This window comes from Anastrepha ludens, chromosome 6, assembly GCF_028408465.1.
Source record: "Anastrepha ludens isolate Willacy chromosome 6, idAnaLude1.1, whole genome shotgun sequence".
Classification (NCBI taxonomy): domain Eukaryota; kingdom Metazoa; phylum Arthropoda; class Insecta; order Diptera; family Tephritidae; genus Anastrepha; species Anastrepha ludens.
This window is the reverse complement of record NC_071502.1, coordinates 77,721,464-77,732,903: the sequence shown is the minus strand read 5'-3', so window position 1 is coordinate 77,732,903 and position 11,440 is coordinate 77,721,464.

The following is an 11,440-nucleotide window of genomic DNA, read 5'->3' as shown; positions in this document are numbered from 1 at the left end:
TCACCATCCGCTTCAAAAACGGGTCGATTTTGTTGCGATTCAGAAGCGATTCGCATGCATTCATACGGGCAAAAATGTTTTTTTGCGTCAAGTCGTGTGGCACCCATACATCGAGCTTCTTTTTGAATCCAAGCTTCTTCAAATGGTTTATAACGGTTTGATGACTCATGCCCAGCTCTCGGTCGATGCTTCGGCTGCTACTATGCCGGTCTCTTTTGATCAATTCAGCGATTTTATCGCAATTTTTGACGACAGGCCTCCGGACCGTAAGGCATCTTCGATCACCTCTGCACCAGAACGAAAACGTTGAAACCATCGTTGTGCGGTGGAAATGGAAACTGTATCGGGTCCATAAACTGCACAAATTTTATTGGCAGCATGAGATGCATTTTTGCCTTTATCGTAGTAGTACTGTAAAATATGCCGTATTTTCTCTTTATTTTGCTCCATGTTTGCGACGCTATAACTCACGAACGACTAAAAGCAAACAACAATTAATCAAACACGTGTTAGCACGTGAAAAGAGCTTTCCAAAAAGCTCTAGCGTGAACCGATGCGACGAATACAACTAGAACTACGCGCTTGCAAAGACAAGCTTGCGGAAATACCGCAAGACTTTTTTAACTTAATGAATGAAAAATTAGTGGTTGTGTGAATAATTGTGTCCGTGTGTGTAAATGCAAGAGCACTTCCGGGGGCAATAATATCAAAATTAAAATTAAATTTGGTATTCATTGTACCACCTAAGTCCACAAAATACTCGCTTTTATGGGTTTTTGCGCCGACTTTTCTCAGACCACGACGTGTGGTCACTAAATTTTTGAAAAGTGCCTTAGTTCACACAGCATTTTTCTTTTCTATGCGCTCGATCTAGAAATCCTTTTAGTTTAGTTCTTTAGTAGGTATAGCTTATAGGGTGAGTGTAGAACTAAGTGAAAATATGGGTGAAGATTTAATGTTAGTGTGAGGCAAAATCAAGAGTTGTTTCTCCACAAATGTGGCAACTATAGCGCGCAAAAGACGGACTACACTCATTTTATTTATTGTCTAACACCTTTTTTCTTATTGAGTAGTGACTAAATTTATAAGTTGCAAAGCAATAGGATTGAGTTATCAGATTCATTTTTGGTAAATGACATGGCACAACTCTAAATTGCCTGAATGTTAAACAATAGCCTTTTTACTACGCTATGAAAGGTATTAAGAATATCATAGAAAGTAAAGTAAGGTATGTCAATGATGTACATGTACCCCAAAAATATTGGAAGAAAAAATTTTTTTAACCTACCTGCTTACTAAAACGATATAATATACATAGATGTATTTTATATTGTGGAGGAATAAAATGTTCGACTGATGTTATATTTAGCAATATGAATAAATTCAGAAACAGTGAACTGCATAATTATTGTATCCTTTGTAAGACCCTCACTATTTGATGTTAACTGTGCAGGCTTCCGAATTGTCAATAGCAGTGCATATCGCTAATTTGCTGCCAAAGTGTCGATAGTCCAAAAAACCAAATTGTCGAGACACGAAACGGCTTCAAAGTTTACAAATTTACTATATTCTCAATTGTATAGACATGAATTCTTTACACAGCATAAAATAAGAGGTTGGTGTCATTTCCGCACTCTTATTTTGCAGCAAATAAGCGATGTGTTCAAAGCACTCGTATGCTGCTGCGCAACGGCAACATAAACTGCTCCCACACTTATCCGAAAATCAGCCGAAGCGCAGTTTAGATGCTTGTGTCGTATCGGGCTTTGTATGCGTGCATTCACTGCTTTGATACGGTTTGGAAGTCAGCCACCATGATTGTTCACTAACAGGTGGTAGTAAAAATAAGAAGACTTTATTGGTAATTAAATAAATACACATAGAAGCTAGTCTTAATTTAACTATAAAAAATATATAGATAAGTAAATACAAAAATAAAAATATTACAACCGCAGGTTGGCGCAGGTGGTAAGAAGTTCAGTAGTATTTATTTTCGAAAAAAGTTATGTTTATTCTATTACGAAAATATTTCTCGAAAGTTCGGCTGTTTTCGAACAAATCGCTTTACTGCTGCTGATAAACGAAATCTAAGAAAATATACAGTTATTTACAATACAATTACAATTTTTACACCTAGTTTGGTTACAATTTTTCACCTATTTTAAATTTGTTCACATTTTATGAGCATGCTTTTACTAGCAAGGAAGGCGAAATACTTGCTTCAAAACATCCTTTTTAAACCTCTTGTACTAATTATGCAATCAGTTATTAAAGGCATATTTTCTAAGTTATTGACTTGAACTTTCGTAATTAAAAGTATGAATTAATCATTTATTTTTTAAATTTTATTTGCATTAAGTGAAGTTTAAGGCCGTGATTTTATTGAAACACACAATAAAATAATGATATTAAAAATTATTTATAAGTATATTTGTATAAATGAACATACGTTGATGTTAAAAATAATAAAAAAACGCACAATACTTAGATAGTCGAAAAGTATAATTTAACAGATATATGTACACACTTATATTCATACATACATTTGTCTTATTTGATTGACGTGCATATAAAAAGAAAGAGTGGATTTTTAAAATATAGAAACAAATTATTAGATTTTTAGATTCTAGTTATCTTTAAAGCGCTTAAAAATATTTTTTCTCATTTACTTCTCAATATTATATTATTTCCCAATCGATCTCAAATATTTGAAAAATGATTTATAATTGTTCATAATTTTTAAGCGAATTATAAGTAATTAATTCCTACTTATTTGTAACTAATAAAAAAACAATAAAATTCTAATTAAAACGTTACCATTTGAATTTAATTAATTGCTCCATACTAAAAATTTACCTTTTATTGAAGCTAGCAATCATTTTCCAATGGAGCTGCTATGGATAATCAACGTTGAAGGTTTGAGACTTAGAAGTAAGTATTCCAGTTTTCCATAAAAAGGTAACTTTTACAACGAGAATTCAAAATCACATTGGAACACAAATTTCACGAACTAAAGAAACTATCACCAATGTGCACATAGGCAAAACAAGAAATTAAAATTTCATCTATGTAAAGAAGTAAAGGAATGAATTTAGCAATTAGGTCTTAATTCCATACAAAATGAGTCAGATTCTATGCAATATATACATTAGGCCGAGTCGATTTGTGGGGAGGCAAAAAAATCGCCCATTGCTCTGTGAAAATCATATTCTAGGGATCAAAATAAGAAACTTTGCCGAAGGAACCATACCTCTAAAACGAATTCTGATGTCCCCCAATTTGGGTCGAACTTTTTAGTTTCTTTTCTCATGTAAATGCCAAAAATGGTGATATTTTGAAATGATTGTATGGGGAACCCCCCAGGGGAGTTCCAGGGGTTGTGCCACTGGCATGGGTGGATCGGCGGTCCAAAGTTAGTGGGGGTCGGTCATACATTTGGACTCGATTGGAGCACTCTAAATGGGTCGAAGTGGAATTTTTCGTTCGACCCAAATTGGGGGACATCAGAATTCGTTTTAGAGGTATGGTTCCTTCGACAAAGTTTCTTATTTTGATCCCCAGAACACGATTTTCACAGAGCAATGAGCGATTTTTAAATCGACCCGCCCTAATATACATATATATATAAATGGCGGCTACACCGTTTTTGGGTGTTTGCCCGAGCTCCTATCTAAATCTATGCAATAAAAATACGAAATTGAATTTGAAAACAAAATGCTGTGGAATCGAAAAACGAAAGCAAATAAAACCATATGTCAACCAAAATTCATGGTAAGTAAAATAATTTTTTTTATTGAAACTTTGATTTGAATAAACAATTTATTTTAAAAATTTTATTACGAGTTCAACGAAAGCCAAAAAGGCTGATACTGGGGTGGAAAAAAGGTAGTGAAGTGGCTTTCCCTGATTTGTGGCCAGAGTAAATGGGGCCGGCTACTACCTTAAACGATCACGTATTAGAACTTATTGTGAAACATTCCAATGCGGAAGCGTCTGAGTGCCTTTATATTTTATTGACCACAGGAGTTAATAAATAGAGGGGTGTGGATTCTAGAGAATACTGGGACCCAATTTTCAGCAATACGATATTTCGAGCTAATATGAGAAATATGAGGCGGCCGCCGTAGCCGAATGGGTTGGTGCGTAATTACCATTCGGAATTCACAGAGAGAACGTAAGTTCTTTAAGAAAAACATTTTTCTAATAGCGGTCACCCCTCGGCAGGCAATGGCAAACCTCCGAGTGTATTTCTGCCATGAAAAAGCTCCTCATAAAAATATCTGCCGTTCGGAGTCGGCTTAAAACAGTAGGTCCCTCCATTTGTGGAATAACGTCAAGACGCACACCACAAATAGGAGGAGGAGCTCGGCCAAACACCCAAAAAGGGTGTACGCGCCAATTATATACAGGGTGAACGATATGAAGTGTTACCTATTCAATACACCATAACTTTTTTGTGTGAAATTAGTTTTTATTGATTTCAAAGACAAAATTGTTCAAAAATGATTACAATTTTAACATATATTCACTTTAGCTCGATAGGACTACCTTTTGCCTTGACTATATCCCTCAAACGGTCAAAAAATGAGTTGCATGCTGCACGAATGTGATCTTGAGGTATTTTGGCCCATTCTCGTATAATCGCTTTTTTCAGCGCATCCATACTGGCATATTTTTTAGTCCTCACCTTGAACTCCAGAATGGCTCTAAAGCAGCTTGTAAAACATTTTCCCGATAATAAGTCACATTCACTTTGACACCAGGGTCGATAAAAACGATTGGAGAGCGTCCTTCAGCGGTCACTGCGGCCCAAACCATACGTAGGCTCAAATTCTCGTATGAGCGTTCGGTCAAGTAAACACGATCGTTTTGAGTGTTTATGAACTGCTCAATTGGGAAATTTTTTTCATCAGAAAACACAATGTTAAGATATTCGCCACGTTCGTGCAAGCGCAACCACTCCTTTGCTCTTTCGCACTGAACTTTTTTTTGCTAGGGTTAAAGATCGTGTGCTTTTTGGAACTTGTAAGCCTTGACTTTGAGCTCATTTTTCCATATGCGTCGAATGCTGTCTTGCGATATTTTCAGTTCTTTGGCCATTTTTCTTCCACTTCGACGTGGATTTCGTTCAAGTCGAGCCTTCACTTTCCGAACCATTTCTGGCGTTGTTGCGGTTTTTTTTTGGTCCACCTCCATACCGTTGTGCAATGCTACCAGTATCATTGTAACGTTTTATAGTGCGATACACAAACATTTTATTCACTTTGAGGTGACTGAGCTCACGAACAATGGCTGGTTGTGATTTTTCAGCCAAATATATATATACTATATGTACCTTCTGCTCAAATATGAACGAGACGTTATCAATAAAACGGTCCGCGGATGACATATGGCAAAAATAAATTTTTTGTTTTTTGGTAGGACTGTTATAAGCTTCCATGGCAAATTTCAGCGTGATATGTCACATAGTTTGTTTTCTGTGCTTACTTTGTTCAAATAATCGCGAACAAGACGTGATGTGTGAGCTGGTGCATTATCGTGATGCTTAAGATTCGATTATAAAAATATTAGATCCCTGAGAAAGTTGAAATATAAACTTGCAACGGTTGCTTTTGACAATTATTATACAAGTCTTGAAGTGGTAAAATCTTTGACCCAAAGTGGACTCGCAGTTGTTGCAACATTGAGGGAAAAAAGCTTGTATCTAATGTCTTTGGTTTTTACAAAAATATGACATTGGTTCCGTATGTACCGAAAAAAATCGAGCATTAGTTTTCTTGTTTACTATGCATCATTCAAAAGAAACAGATATGAACAACAAAAACAAATCTGAAGTAAATTTGTACTGTATAGTACACTAAGGGAGCTGCAAATACTCTCGATCAGATAGTTCACGAATATTCAGTTCGGCGAAAAACATATAGATGGACGATTACATTTTTTCAAAAAATTATAGATGTTGTTGGCATTGCAACGCTAATTTCGTGGAGAAATTTAAAACCTAATTGAAACCAACGGATCCAAAAATTCCGACAAAACTTTTTCTACGAGAAATTGCAACCGAATTGATAACACCTCATATACGAGACGAAACAAAAAAGGACTATCGGGATATCACTTAGCCGCGATGGAAAACGTAGTAGGATCAAATCAGCAAGCTGCTCAATGGTTTGAAACTGTGGCAAAAAGAAAGAAATGCTCTAACATTTGCCCATCAAAACTACCGACAACATGTAAACAGTGTTCTGATAAATGCAACCGAAATATGTTCTCTGAACATTCTAAAAAACCAATTGTCTGTAATATCTGTAAGCAAATAAGAACTGAATAAACCTTAGATACTGAAAAAACATGAAACAGGAATATTACGAGAATTAAAAATATATTCTGTTCGCAAAAATCCTTGCCGAGAAATGTCAAAAATATTTTTTGAACCTTTCGCCCTTCAATATCCTTGAAGATTTTCATGATTAAAAAACATTTTTATAGACTTTAGGATAATTTTTATAGTTATTAGTTAACCAATCAATTAATATTAACCAACCACTTTTCATTTCACTGTATCAATTCGAGTAATGGCTGACTGCAGTTAATTAAGCTGGATCTTGAATGACGAAATGTTCAAAAAATATTTTTCACATTTTTTCACTGTTGTGAAAAAATATGTGTTTTATAATTGACATTCTTCTTACATTTTATAGAATTAAGATAATTATTTAATACTGAGTTGTAAGTGAAACTTTGACTATCATTGAGATACTCGTATAGTATCACGCAGATATATAAAATTCTTAAGCCAATTACTTTATTTGCTTAAATTACAATCAGCTATATGTCGTCAGCTGGCAAACTGCTGGTGGTAAAAATGAAGTGTTACCATCCACCATAAGCTGATAGTTTGTAATAATTATGAAAAAACCATTGCTACCCAAACGAACTTTCTATTGGCAAACCGAGTGGTGAATTTTTTGGCCAACTATCGAATACGAGGTGTGCTTATAAAATTGGGAGGCTGAAGCTGTAGAGCATTTGATTTTGATTTCATACATATTTACTTATAAAGGGTCTTTTAAAAGTAAGACCAAGATGTCAGTAGTAAATAATTCCTAGGTGGTACGATGTGTTTTATGTCATCTTTTATATTTATCAAGTAGACAAATTTCCGATTTCACTCGAAGATTATTGAAACTTATTATGAAAATGGTCGATTTTTAAGAACAACATATCGAAAAATTCGTAATTTTTTTGGTGGAAATATTCGTCCAAATGAGTCGACAGTTCAAAGGTTGGGGAAGCCATTTCAAGAAACTGGTTCCGTCGAGGATAGAAAAAGAACTGGCAATCTTCAACTTCGATATCTCTTTTTTCTTTCTTTCTTCAACAATTAGGCATTCATGAATCGGCTTTCCGCGACCACTGATGTTTGTAGTAGTTTTTCTATGGCAGCGTCAATCTCGTTATTTAATAACACCACAAATACAGGTATGTGCGCCCATACATACACTCAAACATTTAAAAAAACATAAACTTGCATAGCAGTAGGTAAAGTGTTAGTGATGGAGACTTTTAACTTCACATGTGCATAATCACATACAGGGTCCGGCACTCGAAGTGTAACCAATTAAAAAAGCCATCAATTTAGTTTGAAAAACTACTTTTATTCTATTCAAAGAAAAAATATGTGAAAATAATACAAAATTAAGAATCAATTCACTTTTGTTCGATATGACCACCTTTTGCCTTGACTATGGTCTTGAGACGGTCCAGAAACGAATCGCAAGCTCCCCGAAAGTGACTTGCAGGCAATGATTTTTTTTCAGCGCTTCGAGACTGGTGAATCTTTTAGTTCGGACCTTGCTCTCCAAAATGGCTCAAAGAGAATAATCCATCGCATCCTGGTGAATGTGAGTGCCATTGTGTGGACGTTACGAAGTTCGGAACGTTGTTTTTTAGCCTTTCTTGGTTCTCTCGAGCTTTATGAGATGGTGCCGAGTCCTGTTGAAGCGTCCATGGTCTGGCACTGAAATGTTTGTCTGCCCACGGCTTCAAATCAACCTCCAGAATATTTTCCCGATAATATGTATTTCACATTTACCTTGACGCCAGGCTCAATGATAACGATTGAAGAGTGCTAATCTACGGTTACAGCGGCCCAAACCATTACCTGTGGCAGGTGCTGCCTTCTGCTGGCCAATCCATGACTCAAATTCTCGGTTATGTAACCAATTTCGAGATATGGTCAATTGCTTGCAGGCAAATTTAGTTTTGTTTAAATGTGTTTACCCGATTGGGGGCAGAATTTTATTCTGAAAATTCGGCATGCTTTCTTTAAGTATTAAAAAAATATATTTCGAGTTGTAGGCCCTGGCGGCTAATACTCATTCTCGTACTAGTTTTTAGTATTATTCAATAAATATTAGCAAAATGCAGCTTTTCTTCTATTGGTTTTTGCCGGCTACTAGCGAGGAGTTATGGCACGGAGGCTTAAAATTCTCGAAATTGTTTATACATACATATACATTTGCAAAAGATACAAAACACATTTGTTTACACATACATATTTGATTATAGGAGCTGAATTTTATTACGGAAACCAACGCTAACTAAGAACCAACGGAAATTTACGCTCAACAAGAAAACCGGCTCAAAATGGTCTCGATTGGAATCAGGCCAAACACTAGACATGCTTTGGGTATCAAATGTACTTAATAATACATTTATTACATATGTATGGCACTGGCGCCTGCGAAAACTTGCAGAGTGGGGCAGGAAACTCCTGGTTTACACAATTCCCATATTTTTTTAAGAAATTAACAATTAAAAGTGAAGAAAGTGAAGCCAATATTTTCGTATAATACTTCGTTGATTGTTACCATAACATCGGCCCTAAATGGCCCGAATTTGCTACCCAAAAAACCAATTGTGGCATAGACTATGTTGCATAGCGCGCCATCCTGCTAAAACCAAGGATCCTCCAAGTTCATGACTTCAATTTTCGGCAACAAGAAATCATTTATCACGACTCTGTCGTAATCAGTGTTCACGTTTTCCGCAGTATTTTCCGAGAAAAAAAAATACCTATGATGAAATTGCTGAACTGCCACTTTCTGAGAATGCACTAGCTTCTCAACCATCACGTGAAAATTACTCTCTTATTTTAAGCCCTTGGCGAAACCACTGACTATAGACTCAAAATCTGCAATTTTCTTAGATTGGAGTGATCACCTCTCAAAGAACTTTGTGTTTTAAGGGTGTGCACTAATTTCTCGGAAGGTTCAGCGCTTTCCATGTTTAGTTTACTTGAAAAAGAAACTTCACTCGCTGTTCATTTGATCAATTAGATCAAGGGGCTGTTAAGAAATCGTTATGTTTATCTATAAATGGTATCTTAGAGTCTCAGAAATAACATATTGAATAATTATGACCTAGAAAAATCTCGAAATATTTTATTTTCGTTCAAGGCTGCAGGGTAAGCGGTGAGCTCTTGGATGAACTTTAAACGCGTTTATCTTGAAACTACAGTTTCTGAGCTATCTGAACCAAAAACTCGTGCAATTTTTAACCGATTAGTTTTAAATTCTGCCCACATTTTTAAAACCAAATATTTGAAGGTGTGTGAATTTTTGATCAAATTTAAAAAATCATATCAGTACATCGATGCAATAGCTATTGTAATTTACAATAAAAAAAACCTCATTTTATTTAAAAGTTTACAGGTGGCTATTGAATCCCTTGGAACTCAGACAAGTCGATGAACAACCGCTACCGCGTCACAATTTGTGAGTAATACACTTCAATAGGTATTATTATTTTATATTTTAATTGAATTATCAGTTTTCATATAAACAAATTTACATAAAACACTTATTTTTTCGCTCTGAGCTACGTATGTACATATACGAATATATTCCATCTATTAGTTTTTTGAAATACGAACTAACAGTTTCTTGATGAAAAGTATTCGAGAGCACTAAAATTTATTATTGGATATTATAAAATATTTACAATTCCCTTTATTTAAGAAGAATAATAATTGATATAAATTGCAATAATCTTTCAAACTCCGAAAAATTATGTCTGAGCCGCATATTGATGCAAGTTGGAATCTGCTAAAATGTTCGGCTTGAATTCCGAACACCCACCTTGCACCCCTCACAGATACGACTGTGCCTGCATGTGCTTGTATGCTTGCTTATGGGCAACTTTGTTTATGTTCGGGTACTTTAGGCCACTGACACTGGCACACCATTCCCACCACTATTAGACAACTAATGGTTTTTATTTACCAGCCTCAATTTCATGTGGATATACATACATATTTGTGTACGTATGTATCCAATTTGTTTTTTCTTTTTTATGATAGCTATTGCGCCATGCTTGCAATAAAGATCGCAATTTTCTAAAAAAGGTGCACAACCTGCATACAATATACAAGCACATAAATATGTACAAGCATGACAACGCATGCAACTCTCATTATGGTAATTTTACGCATAATTGCGTAAATGCACCGTCGAAGTAAAAGAGTTTAAGTAAATTATCTGTCTGAAGCATATGGTAATGGCCGAAGGTTCAAAATAAATTGTATTCGAGCTACAAATATTTAAACATATATACATATATCTAATAAATATTTGAGAGAGTTGACCCTTCCGTGGTAACGTCATTTTTCGCACCCTTTAGTGGTAACCTCGGGTCACTTGTGTCCGAGGCTTAAAACAATATCTTAAAATGATTTTAAAAATCTGAAGAAATTCATGGTGACTTATTAACTATCCTAGAATAAATCACTATGTTGACGGTTGTTTTTTTTTACTATAATTAAATAAACAAATAAACACGTGTGAAATCACCTTTCTTCTTCAAATTAGTATAACTTTTGATAGAATGAATATTTTTTAATGATTCAAGCTTCAAATTAAAGCTTAAGACTTGTAAAAAAGGGGGAAAAAATCAATTGGCCGTAAATATTGCTTAAGTTTTGAGCATAAAAAATAGGTTATTTCACACTGTCCAAATGTAAAAAAATTTCGCTTAAACAGCAATTTTCAGAATTTTGAATAAATTTATTCATAGAAATATCAAAATTTATATTACAATGAGAAAAGAAAAAAATATATGTCCCTCTATATACATATGTATATGTGAATACGCATGCAACTGCATTAAGTTGGCGTCAAAAGAAGTATGTTTACATATGTATGTATGTTATGCGAAGCAAGTGCTTCCATAAGCTTTGTATGTTTGTATAGCGTTAAGCGAAAGAAATGTGTAATAATTAATAGGTAAGGTAAGCGGTTGCCGCTTTTGGAAGAGATTAGAAATGTTGCGTCTAATTAATTATGGTACGGGATTAGCTGCTGCTTCCAGGTCAGGGCTTTCAACAGAAGCCTTTATCGGAAGGAGCGCACAGCTTACAAAAGCTCTATACGTAATGCCA